Genomic DNA, 23,830 nt, shown 5'->3' with positions numbered 1-23,830 from the left:
AGCAGCCTGGACCATCTCAGAAAGGTCCCCCAAAATGGCTGACAAAGACACTTGAAAGTGTTCATCCTGATGAAATTGGAAAAACAGGAACCAGAAATACAAACCGACAAAATGGAGGTGATGTAGATAACTCTAATTCACCTGTTGATATGGATGTTACTTATGATTGTGAATTGAACTTGTCTACATATTTTGAACCAACTTCCTTCAAAGAAGCTGCTTCTCATGATGAATGGAAAGAAGCGATGCAGAAGGAGTATGATGCCCTCATAAAGAATGGCACTTGGAAGCTGGTTGATCCTCCATTTGGAACAAAACCAATTGGCTGCAAGTGGGTCTACAAGAACAAGTACAAAGCTGATGGCTCACTTGACAAGCACAAAGCTAGGCTTGTGGTAAAAGGTTTTGCACAGAAGGAAGGGGTCGATTATGAGGAAACTTTTGCTCCCACAGCAAAATGGGCCACCATCCGGACACTCTTTGCACTAGCTGCTCAGAACGGTTGGAAAGTCCATCAAATGGATGTAAAAACTGCATTCTTGAATGGAGATCTAAAAGAGAATGTTTTTATGTCCCAGCCTGAAGGATTTGCTGTGAAAGGACATGAACACAAAGTATGCAAACTTGTGAAGTCCTTATATGGTCTCAAACAAGCACCACGAGCCTGGTATGAAAAACTAACTGAGCATCTTCTGAAACTCAACTTCAATCATTTTGATCTTGATGATGCAACTTTATTTGTCAAGAAAGTTGGCAAAACAGTTGTATATCTTGTGGTATATGTAGATGATCTTTTAATGACAAGGAACAATGAAAGCTATATTGCATCCATAAAGAAAGAATTAGGAAAAAATTTTGAAATGACTGATTTGGGCTATGTTCATTACTATCTTGGCATTGAAGTAACCCAACATCCAAAGTCCATATTTCTTTCTCAAAAGAAATACATTGGAGATTTGTTAAACAGATTTGGCATGATAGAGTGCAATCCCCTTTCTACTCCAATGGAACAAAACTTGAAGCTCACATCTATTGAAGGAAAGGAATTTGAGGATGCAACAAAGTATAGACAGCTTGTAGGAAGTCTCATCTACCTCACTACTACCAGACCAGACATTTCATTTGCTGTTGGAATCCTCTCCAGGTTTATGCAAAAGCCTTGTGAGGGACATTGGTCTGCTGCAAAAAGAGTTCTAAGGTACTTGAAGGGAACTCAAGACCTTGGAATCAAGTATACACAGGTGGACGACTTCAACTTGATTGGATACTCTGATTCAGACTTCGATGGAGACAAAGAAACTGGGGTATCTACTTCAGGATATGCTATGAGTCTTGGATCGGGAGCTGTCTCCTGGAGATCACGCAAACAATCAGTACCAGCAGATTCCACAACAGAAGCAGAATATGTGGCAGCAGCTGAAGCAACGAAAGAAATTGTGTGGCTCAGGAAAATTCTTGAAGATTTGCAGGTAAAACAAATACAATTAACTCCACTCATGATTGATAACACATCTGCAATAAAGTTGGCCAAGAACCCAAAGTTCCATGATCGTACTAAGCACATCAATACTAAATATCATCTGATCCGACATCATGTTGAGGCCAAAACAATCCATCTCCGTCATTGTTCCACAAACGAGCAAATTTCAGACATCTTCACCAAAGCGCTTGGAAGAGAAAAGCTTGAAAGATTCATAACGATGCTTGGACTCACCAACATCCCTTCAGATTAAGGGGGGGAATGTTGACACCTAATCCGAAACGGATGGGTGAACTGGACAGTCATCTAGAAGATGAACTGATCCGTTGTATTGATGTATATAAATATAAGTTAGCTAATGAATAATATCATCAATTTTCTCTCCCGCTCATTCTGGAGTTACCCTGGCCTGACAAGATTTATTTTCCTAGCTGGACCATCCATTTGATTTTCATATATCTTCTTCTACTTGGCTGGGCCATCCTTTATCACCCCCTGTATGGGATAGGATAGGCCTTGCCTTGTTACTTGTTACCTTTTCGTTAACTCCATCCATAGGAATACCAACTCCAACTAATATGACAAGATGGGCTATCCTTCGACCCTCGGTGAGTTATTCAACTATTCAATTAATGAGGAGATACTTTGTGAAGCCTCCCTCGATTGAACCAGTTAAGCCCAGCATTCTAACTCATCAGGTTTACTGGGGCCCCTACTAACTGATACAGTCGCGTGGCCTAGCTGACCTCTCGGTCAAAATGGATGGAATCATCCCAACTTGATTTAGCTTTGGTCATTGGTGGCTATTATTTATGTATGTGAGCGATTGAATATAGTAACATATAGATCAACTAAATCAAAAGGAACGGGAACTGGGGATTTTTCTACTAGTAATGGTGAGCTACCCGCCAACAGTGGGAGGGAATTCTAGAGCCTAGGATACCCGCCTAAACGTTTTAATGTACCAACTTCCCTTAGCGCGACTCAATATCCATACCCAATAGATTCAATTTGAGTAGAAGAACAAGTTTACCAGAGATATTAATAAGTATTAGCTAGGAGCTGCAATGAATAGTTTGGATATTTTTATTAAATTGCTCCCACTCCTGTTCCAGATTGATGACTAGAGTATTTTCTGTTTCAACTTGCGGGGGAGTAGCCTTCATGTCTTGTACAATTGAGGCTTTCTCGGTTGTTTCTTCACTATTTTCTTCTGTATCCTGTTCTGGGTCTGCCTTGAGGCTTCCTTCTTTATTCTCAGATTCATGTTCAGAGTGTTCACAACCCTGAGTTGACTTCTCTTGCGATTCTTCATCATAATTGTGCTTGGAACTCTCCTCCAAGCTTACGCTAGGAGTAGGTTCTCTTATTTCTTCAATTTGTAATAGGTCCAAAGGTACCTATTCAAGCGTTTTATTTCTAGACATGTGGAATTCTCTGAGGTCCTCTAGGTCTAGCTTTAGTGACGCTAAATGCAAAGCTTGTGAAAATTTCTCAGCTTGTTCGAATAAATCATCAAATGGATCTTCCTCATGACTAAATTGCCTAACTTTGACCATGGAAGTAAAATTCTTGGCAACCTAGTTGGGGTCATATTGTCTACCTGGCACGGTAGCTAGGTTTAGGGCCATGATGTTCTGTATTTCTTTAGATGCATGCCCGAGATCATGCAATGCGAAAGCACCACATTGTAATGGGAAGGTTGGCCAAATGGCTTTCTTATGCTCCTTAAGGGTTTTGGTGATTCCATCACCCACTGTCTAATAAGTTATTTCTCGTGCTAGTAGTTTATTTGGAACATAGTATGGGAGAACATGGGGAGAAGTTATACTCCCGAAAACTATGATATAAGTGAACCATTTTTCACCAAACCACCTCGCCACTGGCAAGATGTCAATCTTTACTTCCTTTGAAACCCTGTGGGATTTCTTATAAAAAATGGTCTGATAAATAGGTAACATGAAAACATCACAAATCCTATAAAAATGGGAGCCAAACTATGATTCCCTCAGTATTTTATGATGAACATGGATGGGTGTAGGATACTTTAAACTCTATTTCTAGTCCATGTTTGGAAAATGCGAGCAAAAACATATAGCATCCTTGACATAAGCACTCATGAAAATGGGAGGGACAACCCAAGTGGAGACAATTCTATGATGCCTGTATTCTCTAATGGCCATGGCTAGATTATCTGAAAAAATAATACTCGAGTTAGAAATGGTAGAATTTACAATTGCGTCAATCAGGGGAACCCATTCAATGGAAAATTTGGTGGTACCATCTTTTTTGCATAGCCTACACAACATTGCAGCTGCAAAATTGTATGGGGCTAACAGAGGTGCGATGGGGTACATACCAGATTTCTCCCATCTAAACTTGTTTGTGCCAAACGTCCAAGCTTGAATAGCGTCCATTAGATATTCATTTTCTTTAGAGAAATGCTCGATAAAAGCTTTATCATGGATCTTCTGTGGTTGCGACAGATGGTAAATTTGGCTCAAATTGTCTGATTTGAATGAGCTGCAAAATTGTATGGGGCTAACAGAGGTGCGATGGGGTACATACCAGATTTCTCCCATCTAAACTTGTTTGTGCCAAACGTCCAAGCTTGAATAGCGTCCATTAGATATTCATTTTCTTTAGAGAAATGCTCGATAAAAGCTTTATCATGGATCTTCTGTGGTTGCGACAGATGGTAAATTTGGCTCAAATTGTCTGATTTGAATGATCCCATAATGCCTTGCCTGGAGTTTCTAAACGTTCTATTCGAAACATCTACTTCATCAATAATCCATATTACCATATCTGTATATGGTAATATTTTCGGTCTTGCAGCAATCCTGTGTAGAAAAGAGCATGCCACTTCAAAGTAAGAAGCATCAGATGAAGTCGTGGAATCTGTTGTTGCCTTAACTTCCAGGGGCCTTGGGTTTTCTCCCTCTAGTAAATTGTACATCGCCTCCCAAGTCGTAGTTCCACCATCTTTGTTACAAGTGGTATCAGAGAATAGCAGTAGCATTTCTAACTACTCAGGGGCAGTATCCTCTGCGGTCTTTTTCCCTTTCTTAACCATCTCTATAAGTGTTGCATTCTTTGAAAACTTCCTGTAATTCAGGAAAATGGAGAGAACAGGATAAAAACACAGAGCGGTAAATGCAAGCAAAATCATGATTAGCACAGTAAATTCTGAAATCATGTAAGGATGGAAATTTTATTTCAAACACGAATAAGAAAGATATCTATCATCTCGAGCCGTTAAATGAATAAATGCCTTTAAACCTCATTAACTATACATTAAGGCTCACACAAGATTTTCTTTATGTCTTATCAAAATGCCGCATCACATATTTCAAACTAATATTTCTGATTGGTTTGAATGTTTGTGTAATACTGATTTTTTGTGATTGCGATGAATCACAAATCACAAATCACAATTCTCGCAAATCGTAATTCTCGCGAATCGCAAATCTTGCAAATTGCAAATCGCAATTATTTATGAATAGAGTAATCTAAATTTTCTTTAATATTTTGTGATATGCGATAAGTGGGATTACAATATGTCAGACCCGAATGTAGTTCTAAAATAGTTTTAATATCCTTTGGGTTTGGATTACATCGCATTTCACATTTTCTTATGGTTTGTATGTTTTCATTCTTTTAAGAAATGTGATGCGATTGTGATAAAAACCTTTGTAGACTAGTTCAAGCCTTAAGTATTATATAAGCTAAGTGTTGTTTATGGGTCCTTTATGGGCATTTCGCTTATCGCATCTTGCGGATTTTGCCTCATGACTAACTCTTGATATTATCAGATCTTGCGATTTTCAATAAAGCATGAATGCGTTATTGTGAAACGACTTGGTTTGATATCTTAATTTATCCAAAGTTTTATTCCAAATGCTTTACAAAAGGCAAGCTCTTATTCGCTATTTTTTTATTTTGGGAATTTTTTAAAAGGGTCCCCATTTATTAATACAATATTAATTATTAAATCAATAAATGGGGGGGTTTTTGAACAGTACAACAATACCCTAACCTTAAAACATACATAGTTTAGAAGTGTAGTGATATAAAAAAACATGAAACAAAAAGGACTTTAGTAATCCAAACATAAAAATATTAGAAATTATTTAATGCTAAAATTATTCATCGTGTTATGCAACATTCAAACATAAATAGATCAGAACTCTTCAATAATTTAGAAAAAAAACCATGAAACTAAAAGGACTCTATAAATCTAGAGATAAAGAAGTTATAGGTGTTTAATATATTTAATATTTATTGTTATTATGCAACATTCAGACACAAGAAGTAAGAAGTGCCCAACAATTAAAAAATATATGAAACATAAAGGACTCTAGAAATTCAGATATGAAGAGGTTAGAAGTGTTGAACATATTTAATATTTAAGGTGAGCATTATCCACCTTGTTAAGCAACATTGAATGATGTTAGAGGATGGGTGTCTATGGATCACTAGATAATTAATGATGTATATCCATGCAACAAACTCACGCAACATTCAATGATACATAATAGGACACTATATCTACAAACAAACAAAAATTATTCTCTAATTCAAACATAAAGAGGCTAGAAGTGTTAGTATCCAAGAAGATAATATGAGTATGAGTTACTCAATATGTTTGTAAGAGTTACTCTCATCTAACGCTAACAAAGAGGCAACAAATACATAGATAGATTGAGTAATGAAAACACATATGCATTGAATGCTAAAAAACAAACAGGAAACAGAAAGGACCAACTGGAATTATCGAGGAATTTGTGTGAGTTATACACAAAAGAACCAAAGAGAGGCACTAAGGGATTGTTGGCTTAGATAATGGTTCCCTCTATGTTGTGAAAGCATAATGCAACTGATCACTGAGAAAGCTTGTTGAAACCATGCACAAAAGCACCAAAGGGAAGCATTAAGGGACTATTAACTTAGAGAAGGGTCCTCTTTATGAAGTGCAGGCACACTGTGAACGTGAATAGGTCCTGGTTCATTAGGTTAAAATACCTCTCATTGATTTATATTGGATGAAGGAGAATGGCCTTCATCCTTGCACCACTGATAGCCTGAGAGAATTTCCCTTTGCGGTACTAGATGTGTAGAGTAGTTAAGAAACCACCCACAAGAAATACGTAGACTATGGGATTAAGAAACCATCCACAACAATTGGGTAGACTATGGGATTAATAGGATTTTAAGAGAATTGATGAGTTAGACCCAATGAAGGAGAATGTTCTTCATGACTCCACCCTGTAATGCTAAGTGAGAAATTACCTCATGGATTTTTGGTCTGGCTTGGGGTGGCCAAATGCAAGAAAAAATGCAGTGTACTTGAGCCTATGGTCAGTTGGAACGTGACTCGCCTTTCATCAGTTATAGGAAATGGATGACCTTGAGCAGTTAAGTGCCCTTGTGGAATTTAAATCTATAATGAAAACCATGTTCATTGAGAATGAAATGATGATTAATGAAATGTGAATGTTTATGTGCTTGATTTCTAAATTGTTATGTAACCAAATGAAAACAACACATAAACATAAGAAGTGTTATACCACCATACTTCCAGAGGTAACCACTTGACCCATTATGTTTGTTTATCAGATACAAAGCAACAAAGATATCCTTCTAGAAAATTGTTCACTATCTCAGTTTTCCCATCAGACTGAGGATGATAAGATGAGATATGAGCTAGTTGAGTACCAAGACAAGAAAATAATTCTATCCAAAAATTTCTAGTGAAAATAGGATCTTTGCCACTTATAATAATGTTTGGGTTTCCATGTGGCTTTTGAACTATTTCCACAAATGTAGTACCAATGTCTGTATTGGCTTTAAAAGGATGAGATAGTCCACAAAAGTGTGTATTCTTTGTAAGTCTATCAATTACCACCATGATGACACTATTTGCTTCGGACTTGGGTAAACTTGTGATAAAATCCATTGAGAAATCCTCCCAACATTGGCTTGGAATGATTAATGGTTGTAAAATATATAGGGTCTTAATTGTCTCAACTTTATTTTATTGGCGAACCAAAAATTCTGCCACAAACTTTTGAATATCATATTTAAGGCCATCCCAAAAAAATTACTTCTTTACCTTGTGGTAAGTTTTAAAAAATCTCGAGTCCCCTCCTATAGGATAGGTGTAAAATTCCAAAAGAACCTTTTGTTTGAGTTGAGACTTTTACATAGGTATACGTGATCTTTATACCACAGTGAATCATTTTTCCAGAAAAATGTATTTGATGCATTAGGATCTTGCTACAAATTTTGAATTAGTGTCCACACCTTTTCATAATTCTTCCACTCATCCCTTGCTTCAATTACCAATCAGTTTGGATAATAGAAACGACACAACGAAATGCTTCCAAATCCTCATCCATTCTTGAGAGTGCATCTGCAACAACATATTGCTTCCCTTTTTTCTGGCTGATTTCAAAGGCACCATTTATTCAAAGCATGTAGTATTGTTAATATTCCCTTCTCATAAATAGGATTGTTTAAAAACTTTCCATTGATTATACGACTTTCAAAATAAATGGGTCTTTCGTCTTTTGTTAAAACAACACCACTGCCATTTCATGAGGTATCACATTCCACAATAAAGGTTTTTGTGAAGTCTGGTGTAGCTAAGACTAGGGCTTGACACATTTCCTCTTTAAGATGTTAAAAGGCATTAGTTTCTTCTAGGGTCCAAAAAAATGCATCTTTCTATAGTAATGGTGTTAGTGGTGCTACTATTTTACCATAATTCTTAACAAACTTGCGATAATACCCTATCAACACAAGAAATCCTGGAAGATGCCTTAAGGTTATGGGGATTTTCCATTCCTTTATGGATTTAATTTTGTTAGGGTCTACCTTAACACCCTCATGAGATACAATATGACCCAAATATTCCACTTCTTGTACCCCAAAGAAACATTTGGAGGGTTTTGCATACAATTGTTAATAGTTTGGGAACCCTATCAACATGTTGAACATGATCTTTCCAAGACTTGTTGTCAATTGGTATATCATCAAAAAATACTGACACAAATTTTCTAAGGGTTTCAAAAAGGAATTCATTAAACCTTGAAATGTGGAAGGTGCATTAGCAAGGCCAAAAGGCATGACCAAAATTTCATAATGGCCTTCATGAGTTTTGAATGTTGCTTTTGGAATGTCTTTTGTCTTCATTCTAATTTGATGATATCTTGAGTGAAGATCCAACTTGGTGAAGTAAATTGCTCCATGTAGTTTATCCAACAATTCATCAATGTCAAGAATGGGAAATTGATATTTAATAGTGAGATTATCAAGCTCTCTATAATCCAAAAAGCATATGCCATGATCCATCCTTCTTATGCACCAATACTACAGAAGAAGAGAAAGAACTTTGGCTAGGTTGAATTATACCTACCTCTAGCATTTTTACACATATATTGAATTTCACTCTTTTGGGCATAAGGATATTTGTAAGATCTGATGTTTGGAGGAACACTTACTAGAATCAAGTGAATAGCATGATCATGATCGCGAATAGGTGAGAGACCTTTGGGTGTCTCAAATACCTTGGAATGATTATCAAGGTCTCTTTGGAGATCTGGAGAAATGGATGACTTAGATGTTTGAACATCTAGTGAGCATACTTATGCAATTACCCTTCATTGTTCTTTCTTCAAAAGATTTGTCATGCCATTAGAGTTGAATATCTTCCTAGGATTCTGTACAATACCCATTAATTCAATTTCTTTTCCTTCCCTAAAAAATTTCAAGAAAAATTCTTGAAAATTAAAAGATATCATCCCCAAAGATTGTAACCACTTGACTCCTAATACAACATCAACACTATCCATTGGAATAGAGAGTATTGAACTATTGAACACATATTCCCCCATGGTTAGATTGATATTATGCTACTTCCTTGTGCAAATTATAGTTCCTCCATTTGCAACCATCACTTGACACTTTGGTATTGGATATAGAAAGCAATTCAAATCCTTGGCTATCTTACAATGAATAAAATTATGGGTACTACATGAATCAGTCAGCACTATTACCTTTTTATTCTTGATATATTCTTCTATCTTGAGAGTTTGAGGAGTGGTAATTCTCACCACTGCATTACAAGATATGGTCGGATTCATTTCTTCTTTTTCAACCCCTGGGGTTGGTTCCTGGTGTATAATTAACAAAATGAATATTGTTCCTTTATAAAATCCAAACACATCACTTTATAGCCTCAATATGCCTCTGGTGAGACCTTCTTCCCTGATGGAAGATTGAAAACATCAGCGTTACGCTAGACTACAAACATATACTTTTTTTAGTACCCTACAGACGAACCTTGGGTCCATAAAGTAAAAATTTCTCCAATAAATGATTCTGTTGTTGAGACTTGAAGATCAATAGGGGTTCCAGATAATGGTGACAAGGATTCTCAAGAGTAGTATTCAGGAATGGTGGGAAGGTAAAAGTTATTCATTTGTTCTTCAACAGGCTCAATTAAAACAAAATAACCTAGATTGGGCCAGGGACAAGATCCCTACAAAAATTCCATGTGATCAATACAAAATTATCTAGTGTAAATTACCTGATGAATTATAGCATTGGTTGAGTAGATTGCAACACAAATTGGGAACTAGGAGATTGGAAAAAATATTCAGAACCTGAACCACATCTGATTTTGCAGCCTTACATCGACTGGATAATGGGATAACTAGGGCCATTGATTTCTAGGTATAAGACACTTTGGAAGGCTATATAATTAAGTTTGTTGCATAGAATCACCAATCATTCTCTAAAGCTGAGGTAATGTTTAAGTACGGGTTTCGAGGCAAGTAAGAGATTCCCTTATGGATTAAGGTTCTTATGGTGGAAGAGATATTATTGTCATTCTAGGAAACCAATATGGCAGCATAAAACCCTGGTGCTAGGGGTAGGTATTATGGGAGAGGTTCTATATAGTGGGTTTTGCTTCCAGTGATCCTGTTGTCATTGGTTTACAACATCAACTCGCTTTATTTGGCCCAACTTAGCCAGCTTGATGAAATCCAACTACTTGGTCCACTTCCGCTTGATTCCTTCAAACATAGCTTCTTGATCCTTCTTCCACGACCTTGACGAATTCCAATGTAACTGTCTTCTTTCATCCCTTGCCACTTTCTTCTTTGTATTCCCGCTTTCTGGTCTATTTGACTATTTTATTTTCTTCTTTTGCTACTTATCTCTGTGATTCTTTTCTATCAAAATTAATCAAAATTTCTCACAAAAATGAAAGACCCAATAGGCCCTTACATAATCTATTGAATCTCCTCAAGTCAATCTCTTACTTGTGCACTTGGTTCTTCTTGTGGTTGCGCAATTACTGCTAACTTTATTATGTTCCTAAATAGATGTTTCTCCTTCAAACGAATGACACAACAATTGGACTGTTCAAGATAAAGTTATGCTAAATCTCCAAAGATGACTTGATTTTGGACTGGTTCAGTAGAGTGAACTTGCACGGGATTTCACGCGCCACTGTTTCAACCTTCGGCCCTGAAAATCCTACCTGAAAAACTATAATCAATGTGATTTTTTTCACCTTTTACGGAATTCAAATTTGATGCTCAAAGAGAGAGTTATGACTATTTTCCCCAGGACACTTGTTTGAGACTGAATTATGGAGCATAAAAAAACCCTAACTTCCTTGGACCATATCTCCAAAAATTGTAGTGAACCAAGGTCTAAAATTGTAACCATATGTTCATCAATATCTCACCTCCACATGGTAAAAATTTCATGAACTGAAGCTTCACAATAAAAAAGTTATAACGAAAATTCCACATTGGCTTATTTGAAGCAGAAAAACCCTAGGATCAAAAGCTCTGAGACCAAATGTTATGTAACCATATTAAAATAGCACAAAAACTCAAGAAAAAATAGATCAACAACTAGATAATAAGCCACTTTGAGGGGGTAACCTCCCTTTACATCACATAAATGACCAATTCTTGATGATTCAAATGGAAAGACCTCCTTGGTATATATAAGAGTCCAAAGGCTAAAAATATAATTAAGGCCTACATAAAAATAAGAATGTAAGGGCTCAACAAGAACAATATTGGGTTTCTATGGCTCACAAAAATAACAATATCGGGGCTACGTTAGTATTATAGGGATCTAACATAAATGAGTTATGTGAGATATCCAATTCCTACTTATAATATGAAAGGGTAAATCTAGTTGTAATGGCAACACAATATCCATATGCCTGTTTATGGATCTCATGTGTTCCTATGATGTGATTTTAGGATAATAGGATTATCGGAATTAATTATTGGTTATGGTTAATGTTCCTCATTGCCCCCTCCCCCCACTTAGTCTCTTGAATAGATAAAATGATTGAATGGATGTGAAAGGCTCTTAGCGAGTCTTAATTAGGAAACTGATTTTCTTCAAATAGACTAGAAAATATATGATTCTATTGTGGAAAGTAGAAGGTATTTTGATGGCGTGGATCTATAAATGAGAGAAAAGGCCCTGAATATATAGTGGGGATCAAATGGAAAGAGTCTTCACAAAAAATATGAGGAAAAGTGTTCTAGAGTTCACTAAAGAACTCTTGAGCTGGTTGGGATGAAAAGGTTTGAAGGCTTCAGCTGGGGGTAAACCATGAACAATGACCTCTTTGATTTCCTTGGAAGAAAAAATCCTATTAGACAGATACAAATAAATGATTATGGATTCCTTCATGGATTGTGAGGACCCTGTAGCTTCATAAGTCTTAAAGAAAGATATTTTCCCTATCACAGTCAAATTCTTACCTTCATAAAGGTTGGCTTGAAAAGCTTTATAAAAGGTTTTAGAGTGTCAGAGATTGTCCCTTCTTACTTTTAGGGAAGTGTTATAAAAAAATTGGGAATTCGGATATTAGAGTCCTTGTCTCCAACCCTTGGTCACAGGGTCGATAGGAGCCTAGACCAAGAGCCAAGCCAAAAGGGCCATCGACCCTTCCACCATTAGGCATCAACCTTTGGATACTAAAATACTAGTTATCACATTTTCAACTCAATACCATCAAACTTGACACATTTTTCAACTAGCAAAAAAAATTCATCAACTGTGGGTATCGGATTATCGGGTTTCGAATGTCAGGAAAGATGAACAACAATAACCAATGCTAAGAACAAATGCTAACATATCCTGAGATATCTATCTATTAATGGAGACATGAGATTTTGGAGATGTCAAGTGATGGATATCAACTATCGAATATCAACATGTTGGCATATTGAGTGTTAGGTCATTGGATTTCATAGTTTGGGTATAGGGAGATTGAGACCCAACAATCGAGATTTCCTCCCGATACCAATGAGGACTCATACAATAATGGGCATGGCATGATGGGGTAGTGGGTTTTGATGATGTGGCAAGGTGAGATGGACTTGACTTGGTGAGATGACATGTCAAGATGATGTGGAACAAGGCATGTTTGGTGTTCTCATGGCACTAGTGTGGCATGTTGACATGGTGAGAAGATGTGTCATGATGAGACAACACAAAGGAAGGTACTTGATGATGTGGCATATCAATGTGGTAAGATGATGTGGATTAGTGTGTGTAGTGATGTTGAGGTGGAAATCGATTGGTAGTTGAGGCAAAGATACATGGACTTCATGACGTTGGTCTATCTCCTTTTGGGTGTTGGGATGTTAGGTATAGGAACATTACGAAATAGATGTGTGTACACTCCTAATAATAACAAATCCTAACAATTTTGGTAGCTACAGAAAGGTGCGTCATCAAATAGCATGATGTGAGCCTTTGAGATGTCAGCTATTGGATATTTTGTCAAATATTAAATGTATTGCATTAAGTATCCCAACGGCTTGGTGGCTCGATAACTCAATACACAAAAATGGTAAGTGACAATAAGGTTAATTGTCATTATTTGATGATCCATCGTCTGGGTTGGACTGGGGCTAAACGAGAGGAAAGGCATGTAACCCGATAACATCTTTCTTGAGGGGGTTGGTGGCAGTGGCCATTACAACTGCCAATGTATGGGACAAGACGCCAACAATGTACAATGGTGAGACATGGGACAAAGGGCTTCCATGTGTCTACTAAATGGCACTTTATGGATGTTGTTGTGGCCCTTGAAAGACAAATTTTCAAATGGATATAACTTTGCATCCAGAAATTTGATTTGGATGAAATTTATATCGTCAGGATTTGGAAAGCTCTCGAGGAAAAGAAGGCAATCATGATCTTGGAAATGAGTCTTGAGGTGGCTTAAAGAAAAGGAATTTTGATAACCCCATATACATAATTTAGCATTGAAGGTTGGGTCTATATACCCTATATCCCTAATCAAGAATTAGGGGGTTGGCTATGTTACAACAAACTTTTTAACAATGGAAACATCATTCTACATTTTTGTAAGTCTCTTGACCAACTAGTAGGCATTTTCACCAAACCATTGGCATAAGACATTTTTGAGTTCCAAAGGAAGTGCTTAACTATTTGTGCTACTAGTTGAAATAGTTGAAATTAAGGGAGAGTATTGGATAGTGTAATTTCTCCCGCTACTAGTTGCAATTAAGGGGAAGTGTTAGATAGTGTAATTTCTCTTGTGAGTTAGTGTTATATGTAAAGCTCTAGATGAGCCTTAGTTGTTAAGATTGATGTAACAACCTCGATTTAAGATATACAAATAATTACATCAAACTATATGATTAATAATCAACACAATTATTCCACTAATTAACATAGAATTTCCAAAAACACGAAGAAAGACAACTTACCTGTGGTGATGATATTCCTTACTTGTGATTTTGGAGTTGAATGTTATTGGAATCCCGCTAATTGCAAAAAAAAATTGGGGATGACTCTCCAGCAACTGTAGGCTCAATTGCACATAATTTTTCTACAGTTGGCCACCCTTGAGCCCTCAATCAACATACTACTACCAGGGAATCCTTTGTCTCACAATACTTTTCTCCCAAGAGAATGGATGAAGGAATGATGAATCTCATATTCCTCATCGTCCATTACATAGACAAAACAATGGAAAGGGGTCTGACCGCAATCTGAATTACTAGGATCAAGTGCTTGTTTATAGATGAATGAATGAAAGGTACTGCTAAGCTTACAAAAAAAATTATTTCTTATTTTATTCCTTTTTACTTTTTGTTAGCTTATTTTTACTATTATTATAGTTTACTTTTATATATATTTATTTAAAACTCCAATATTATCATTTACTCTTTTATTTATTTATTTATTATTATATTCTCTTCATTATTTATTATTTATTATTATTATCTTTTCTTTACTTTTTTATTATTTATTTACCAGTATTATCTTTTCTTTATTGTATATCATTTATTTGCTTATATTTTAATATTATATTATATTATTTATTATTTTTATTTTTATTATTATTATGGGACATTACATACTCCCCCTCTTTAAGGAATTTCATCCAAAAGTTAAGTTGAATCATTTAACATTTTATTTATTTAGTTATTTATCACTTCACATTTTCCTTACACCCTCTGCTGAACTAGTATAACTAACAGGCATCAAAAGTTTCCACAACACCCAGAAATCTCAAGGAATATTTGTTCTTTTTCCCACTTTCGGAACTAGGCATAATCCTCATTGGGATGTACCATAGCCCAAGTCTGGCCCCAAGGCTCGCGCCCGACTCAGACCTCATCTTCCCCAAGGTGGGTATTCGATCGCATTACTCAATGACTCTGAGCATCTCGCAAGGCTGGTCCACTCCCTCCACACTCACTAAGGTACAAAACCCTAGGCATTAAAGTCCTTACACCCCCACCAGACTTCGACATCCCAATCTAATATCAGGTACTTGGCCTATAATATCAGGCACTTGACCTCCTCAAGATGGCCCCATAACCCCTCAAGAGCTATCCATCAAGAGTTATACAAGACAAAGGAACCACTAGCATATGTAGTGTTGATTGAGTATGTCCCTAGCCCATATGGTGTTACATATTCTCCCTTGCAAGTATGGTCTCCCACAAGATCATTAAATAAACCGGCCCTCTCGGCCTATCTATGGATTTCTTGTCAATCACCACATCTCAACATACATCAAATGAAATAACTATAACATCATAGTATCATAGAAAATAATCCACATGCCAAGTCTTGCATGTCATCATGAGAACATAACACCATTGTTATCACAAAATTCTGCATGTCATAAATCTACATACAATTACCACATGCTTCACATCACAATATCCTCCTAAGCTATAACATAAACATTCAAGATAAAAAACATATCATCACATAATAAATGAACCACATGTCAATATACCTCAACATAATATCATATTCATCATAATCATACAACATCATTATCATATCAAACTAAATGAATAAGAACCACATGTGCATCATTATCCTCACAACATCATATCATGAAACATCATCAATATGAGAATCATCTCAATACTTATCAAATATAGAATAATACGCTATAAACATTTTTATCATGATTTATCAAAAAAATCACTTTCATTTGTTTGTATAAACATTAAATACCAACTATGATCTGAGATTGTTTAACATCCATCTAGGATTTATGTTATCTCATCAGTACTATTGGTGTCATGTTTTCATCAAGATATCAATTACTTTTCAATAATCATTTCTTGTTCTTTCTATTAGGAAGTTGACCATTTACACCATAGGTATACTCATCTAAGTATATCATTAAATTTCAAATCAGTCTCGTCATCTTGAGCCTTAATTTCTTATCAGATATTCTTCTTTCCCCAAGGAAATTTTAGTGAAATTCATTGTTAAGATATTACCGTTTGTACCATCATTTAAATCATCAATATCAAGTTAAACTTCCATGATCACTATATATATTGTTCTTATCCAAATTACACACATACACGAGGTCATCCCTATTTAAGTCTTATGTGATGCTTAATCCACCCGCACGAGGGATATCTATCCCCTAGTTATTTATCCATCACTCCCATAATTTTCATTGTTCATCTTAAAAGATTTTCTTATCTCATCAAGTTCCCACTTGATTTCTTTTATCGTAGATTCACCCATATTCAAGTTGGACTAGGGATACTTCCACCTTAATTTCCACTCGTTAAATCTTTAGTTTAGAATTTGAAATGCTTGGAACCACTACCACCATTATCATCCATGAATTATTTGGTATGCTCAATGTGTTTGGTAATACATTTTTTCAATACTAATGACACACACTAGTAAGTTGTCCAAGTACACCCTTTATTAGTTGATTCTCAATTCTTCTGCTAGTTTATGTGTAATCATACTCAAAGTCTCATTATAGAATTTCCAATAGTATTTATTCCCATTGTTTTCTCATTAGTTTACATAGTGCCTTTCTTTTTCCAAGGGTTAAACAATCATTATCCTCGAAATACTTTCCTAGTTTATCACAAGTGCTTAGAACTTCCTACATTGACACTTCTAAATTTATAGGTCATCACTTTGACCCTTACCAATCATGTTGATCAATCCACTCGTCATATATTTAAGAGAATTTTCTTCTCGGTTAAATCACCCCTTCACTTCCTCATATTGAATATTCATAGATATAATTTATTCCCCCTAGTCTCAATTACCTAATATTCCATGTCTACTAGCTTCAACAATGGAAACTTCCTCACTTTGTTCAATTTTAAAAATATATTAACAAATTGGCTTTAATTTCTGACCTCTAGTCATTGTGGTTTCTTTCTCTTCTCTACTATATGCACAAGTTGTTGAAATTGAGAATGTTGTTACTACTTCCCAGCTAAGAATGTTGTTCCTATTCATCGTCATCCTATAGGAATTCATGGGTTAACTACCTCCTTAACCCAAAACCATCATACATTGTTTTTGCAGTTCCTCAGAATGAATTTTATCAATATCATGATCAATTAACTTCATCCATGGATTAGAAATATTTTCTTCTTAGTAGGCATCATCCTCATTTAGACTTCATAGTGATACTTATCGTGTTTTTATATGAAATATTTTTGTAACTCCATGTCCATTTTCCACCAGGTGACCCAAAATCTTTCTATTATGCTCTCAAATAGACTAGTTCCTCTTGTTGATTACTTACACTCATTTGTGAAACTTCTACCCACTCATTTTTTAATATTTATCTATTACTCTTTTCTATTCATCTCCTCATTCTACATTGGTCATAGTTATAAAGATTACCATTTGTTAGCTTCATTATAAAACTTACAAGTTCCTCCTTTTCCTTTATTCCCTAAGGTAACTTTACCAAATCTACATTGCTAATATTGGGAATCAACTTAGAAACTTTACTTCCTTTCTTAAAATTGTTCTCTTTATAATTAATATTCCATCATCTCATTCTAATAATATATTTATTGTCCTTCCAACTTTGTTGCATACCATCTTAAATTATTTTTCCTTCTAGTTTCAACTTCATTTGACGTGTATTTTTAGTGATTTGTACCATTATTCTCTAAATTTGACCTCTTATAATTCGTTCACATCTTGTATTAATAACTAATGTCTTCAACGAGCTGAGCAAATTATATGATTACATATCACTTCATATCTAATAACGTTGTCTTAATGTCAATAGTTAGGATTTTATCACCATTACTACCTTTTTCAAGAGGCTACATCCTTGGAGTAAAGTCAACCAATAAGTTATCCATTATTTCCAACATTCACCATGAATCCAAAATTTCAATTGCTCCATCCTTTCTAACCCACTAATTCACATTATTATTATTCGGTTGTTAAGAACTTATCTTCCAATGATTTTGTAAGTAACCAAATATGGTTTTCAATCATTACATCAACTTTTGAATATTATTCAAATACAACTTCATAGAACAGAATGTCTTTCAAACCATTGTCAAAATCATACACTACGCTGAGAGAAAAAGTTATCAATATATGCTTGAAACATACTTGTCTTAAACTAAACAAATGTTGTATTAATGAAAAACATACTCCATAAAATTAGATTAATTTCAACATACATTTTTTTAATATAGTGTACCAACATAAACTATGATAATATCCAACAACTATAAATTAAAAATTATCTTAATAAAAAAAATTCAACATATTAACTAAAAAAATATTGCAAAATATCAAAATAACGAAACTATTACCCTTTAAAAAAATATTGCAAAATATCAAAATAACTATTTATTTCGTTATTTATCAATGTTATTAATTACTTATTCTTTTATATATATAAAATTTACTTTGTAGTTTAACCTTATTTCAAAAACTCAACACAATATTCCACGCACACAATTCTAACTGAAATACTAAACAACTAAATATTAAGAAAATACGATCGTTTTCTTCACTTGTTTAGTTAAGTAAATAACTAAAGGCCTACCTATTGAAGTGCCTATAATTGAAACATACTGCGCGGGCCATGGGATGAAGGGCGTATTGCATTGATTGTTGATTGGGCATTGAATGTTAAGTTGTGTAGCCATGTTGATTTAATAATATTGGCAAGATGTGGCTGTCTTGGCTTGTTCGGTAGAGAACTTAGCCTTTAACGACGTGTTGGTGGGTTCGATTTCCATGAAGGACCATACTTGAAATATATTTTGGTTAATGAACGAAAAGGGTCAGGTTTACGTTTAAAAGATTTTAGATTGGAATAAACATTTAAGTAATTATTAAAATGACAAATTGATTTGAAAACAAAATTACCTTACATATATTATTGATAAATGAAAAATATCATCAACAAAATTTAAAAACTAAAATAATCTTAACTCAATTTCACATTTTAAATATATATTTTCAATATAAAATATTTAAAAATAATTTATCAAATTTCTTTCTAACAATTGTATACTTAATTAACCCATTTATAATATCATGTAAAATAATTAAAATTAAAATTTCGTATTCACCAATTTTATCACCATTTTATTAATCAATAACATATATAATAATTATTAATATAAAATCATTTCGTCCTTTTTATATTCCTCTTTAAACTTAACAATTTATATATAACTAACACTTTCTATATTAAAATATAGAAACATTAAAATAATTACTATCTAACAAATACGACTTTATATTCCTCTGTATTAGTTGTGTAATTGAAAGACCACCATGCATGAATTTCTGGGTTGTATGTTTTGACCACTTAAAAAATTTACAAGTAGTTCAAGGGATAAAGCCTTCACAATCTCGAGATTTAGGCATTTAATAATTTTGGATAGGTTTGACCCTGTAACCACCAGAAACACAATAGATTGTAACTACGACAAAACAAATTGTACGTTAAATTTAAAAGGAGAGTGCTGAATTTTATTGTTTTGGCAAATCCACGTTGGACAAATTTTGGAAATCAAAGTAATAATTACATATAACAAATGGCTATGTAATTGTAGATAGACATATGGATTAGTGTGTCTGACCATTTTTCACAATTCCAAAATTAAATATATTTTAAATAAATTAATATAAATGGACCATTGCCATGGGGTTAGTGTTGGTTAACACTATTAATGGGTGGATTAATGTGTTTGAAAATTTTTCACAACCTCATAATAAAATATATATTAAATAAATTAATATAAATTGACCATTGCCATATGGTTAACACTATTAATGTGGCATTGATTTAATCTATTATAAATATTTGATTTAAAAGTTAACACTATTACTTAATAATACCTATTTATAATATCCACATAATTAATGCTCACATATTATTTATAATATTATGTATTATAAATAATTAACATCGATGATGTGATAATTTTTAAATAACATCCTCCTAACACGTATGCCTTTATTAATATGAGCTATTTTAATTTTTTAAAATATTCACAATAAAGTTATTAATTCTTATTACCCGGATGTGGGTGTCTTTACTAGCCCTTAAACATGGAGGCAGGATGAAGCGCCGACGTCTGTACAAGGAGCCCTGTACAACGATCAGACAGTTAATGCATCGAGTTATTGTTCTTGGTCTGCGACAAAGGAGGAGGGACGCTGCATTGAAGCCGAGCATGGCTGCTCAGGCTTTGATGCGAAAGGGGAGGAAGGCCCAAGGCCGTTCCCCCGTGTTGCGAGTGCAGGTTATGTGTTATATTGTCTTTGAAATGCTAGTTATGTTGCAGAACCAACCCTTTGTTGCTTTAAGAGCACGGAGAGAGGGCTCACTGTCTGCAAATTTTCAAGAGATTACTGAGTGTTTGGCAGCGTTACTGTTACACGCCATGCCGCGCAGTCGAGGGGTTCCTAGGCGTGGAGGAAGGTCCGGTACCCGCGTGGTTCTGGAAGATCTATACCCAATTGAGCCAATTGCTGCAGAGCCACCTTCGTCTCCCAGTTCGGAGCAGGAATGTCTCCTGCCTCAGGGCACCTACCAGACTTTCAGATTCAGATTTCCAAGCCGCCTTGTTAGACCTGAAGTGGTAGTCACTTTCACCGTCTTCATCTCTGAAGAAGAGCCTGGCCGGTCAAATTCCAGCTCCCCTGCAGCTGAAATTGTCCAAGGCAGCGATATCCTCCTGGGTGATATGGAAGGCGTTGTGTATCGAACTCGGCGACACGCGGTTGCTCCATTTCAACCTGCTCAGGCCCAGCAAGTTTTACAAGAAGTCCTGATGCCGCCTAACCCCAACGTGGAGATGGCAGCCTTCAGCTCCTGTGCTCCGATACAGGGCAACTCTGGTTACGCTGCCTCTGTGCAAGAGGTCTTGCCGCCACCCACTACAAACATGGAGGTGGAGGTCTTCAGTGCACGTGATCCGCCAGAACAAGGAGAGCCGATTCAGAACGAGGACGAGATGGTGATTTGGCTCGACTCGCCAAGCCCAGACAAAGGAAAGCAGGAGGCCTCCTTCGACCAGCCAGTCTAGTTCTCGGGTGCTCTGTTTTGTGTTTTCTTTCTGTCATGGTTATGCAAATCGTCTTGTGTCTTTGGGTCCTTTTTTGCGTCCAACTCAGTCCTAGGGCTCGGTTAGGCCACTGCTGTAAGTCTCAGGACTCAGCAGTTTGTCATTTTTGGTTAATGGTTCATGATGTAGACTGGCTCTGTCCTGCAGTAGATATGAAGTTTTTGTCAGCTTAAGTCCAGACTATATGACGTCCAGGAACTACAATGGACTGTGTTTTTTGAATTGGTTAAAGCTTCTTCAGCTTGAGGACTGGCTTCGGTCTCCTCGCGGGATGTAAACCTTTGTAAATATTTTCTTTCTTTAATATAGCAGTAGTCTTTACTTAGAAAAAAAAAAAAAGTTATTAATTCTTATTAATTCTAATTTAGTAAGGAAATAAAAGTTGGTTATAAATTTAACTAATTAATCAATAAAATCATAAAGATTTTTAATAAAATTAATAATCTACTTATACTAGATGTTAACTAAAATTGTATTTTAAGATTTATAGGTCTCAGACTTGCAACTTTGTTGTGATACCATATGTAACAACTTCCATTTAAGATATTCAAATAATTACATAAAATTATATGATTAATAATCAACATGCAATTATTCCATTAATTAACATAGGCAAAGAAGACTTACCTATGCCCATGATATTCCTTACTTGTGATTTCATAGTTGAATGTTATTTGAATCCCGCTAACCACATCAAAGTTTCGGGCATGACTGTCCACCCAATCGTAGGCTCAATTGCACATAATTTTTCTACCACTGGCCACCTCCTAACCCTCAATCAACGTACTACTACCAGGAATCCTTTGTCTGACAACACTTTTCTCAAGAGAATGGATGAAGGAATGTTGAATCTCATGTTCCTCATCGTCCTTTAAATAGACCAAACAATGGAAAGAGGCATACATGCACACATTCCATTCCATATGTCAACATGCAACTTTTATTTCTTTATTTTAAGTTTTACTTAATTTAATATTTCTCTTAATTAAATTCTTTCTTATTTTATTCCTTTTTATTTTTTGTTAAATTATTTTTACTGTTTTTATAGTTTACTTTTATATATATTTATTTAAAACTCCACTATTATCATTATATTCTCTTCCTTATTTATTTACTATTATTATATTTTCTTTAATTCTTTATTATTTATTTATAGTGTTTTTTTATCATTTATTTGCTTATATTTTAAAATTATATTATATTATTTTATTTTTTATTATTATTAGGGTACATTACAATTGAGTATATTAAATTAGTTTGATCGTCAAGAAATCTATCCTTACATTTTTTAAAAGAAATTATATGTATAAATATGTGTTTATGAATTAATAAAGCATGATTTTTCAATTTAATTATTTTCTAAATTGATCATTTATTGATTAATGATCTTAGTGTCTTATTGTTCTCTTTGATTTTGTCAAAAAAAGCTCTATTTGTTAATGGTCTTCCCAAATATTTAAGCACTAATCTCAATTGGGAACTTTCCTTTAACTGAGCATGTAATTGATATATATTATTGTTAATGTCATCACCAAATTTGGAATTGCATATAGACTTACTCATATTATGGGTAAATTGCTTATAACATATTTATATTTCTTATTATCCAAATAAATTTCACCACCTTGATCTTCTTAAGAGTTGTCCAACCCTAAGATATGAATAAAAATAGATGAAGCAAGAAGAAAAATAGATGAAGCAAGATTCACTTACAGTGATGGAAGTATGCTTCTATGAAGGTTTCCAACAAACTATGTGTCTAGTAAACATGGCAATTATGTCTATAAGAGTTACTCTCATTTAATATTGAAAAAAGAATCAGAGAAATAAATGAGTTATGAATATATCTACACATGGAATTTAATAAAAAAAAATGAAATAGAAAGGGACTCTGGAAATTCAGATATACAGATATTAAAAGCTTTCAATACATTTAATGCATATTTAAGATGAGCATTATCACCTTGTTAAACAACATTGAATATTATGTGAGGGTGGATGAATATTCATCATCAAATTATGACTATTAATAATTTGATGATATATAAATACCCACATTTGAATAGCATTCAATGTTCAATAGTAAAGTGGATATTAATCATTGTATATTTAATATCAGGAAAAAAACAATAAATAGAGAAAAAAATTGAATTGTAAAATATCTATATATAAAATTTAATTTAAAAAAACATAAAAGGAATCTAGAAATTCAGATATAAAAAAGTTTAATAAAATTAAATCCATCACATTCAAAACAATTAGGTTTGTAAAAGTTATAGCAAACTGATAAACAGATAGACTGAGAAAAAACATGAAACTGGACTTTAGAAATTTAAACAAACATGAAACCGGATATTTAATATTAACTAATATTATTCAATTTGTTATGCAACTAAAAAAATAGAAGTGT

The sequence above is a fragment of the Pinus tabuliformis genome, chromosome 7 (assembly GCF_031772625.1).
Source record: "Pinus tabuliformis cultivar Carrire ecotype Pingquan chromosome 7, CPIR1, whole genome shotgun sequence".
Lineage (NCBI taxonomy): Eukaryota > Viridiplantae > Streptophyta > Pinopsida > Pinales > Pinaceae > Pinus > Pinus tabuliformis.
The sequence above is the reverse complement of the archived record's forward strand: the minus strand, read 5'-3'. Positions refer to the sequence as shown.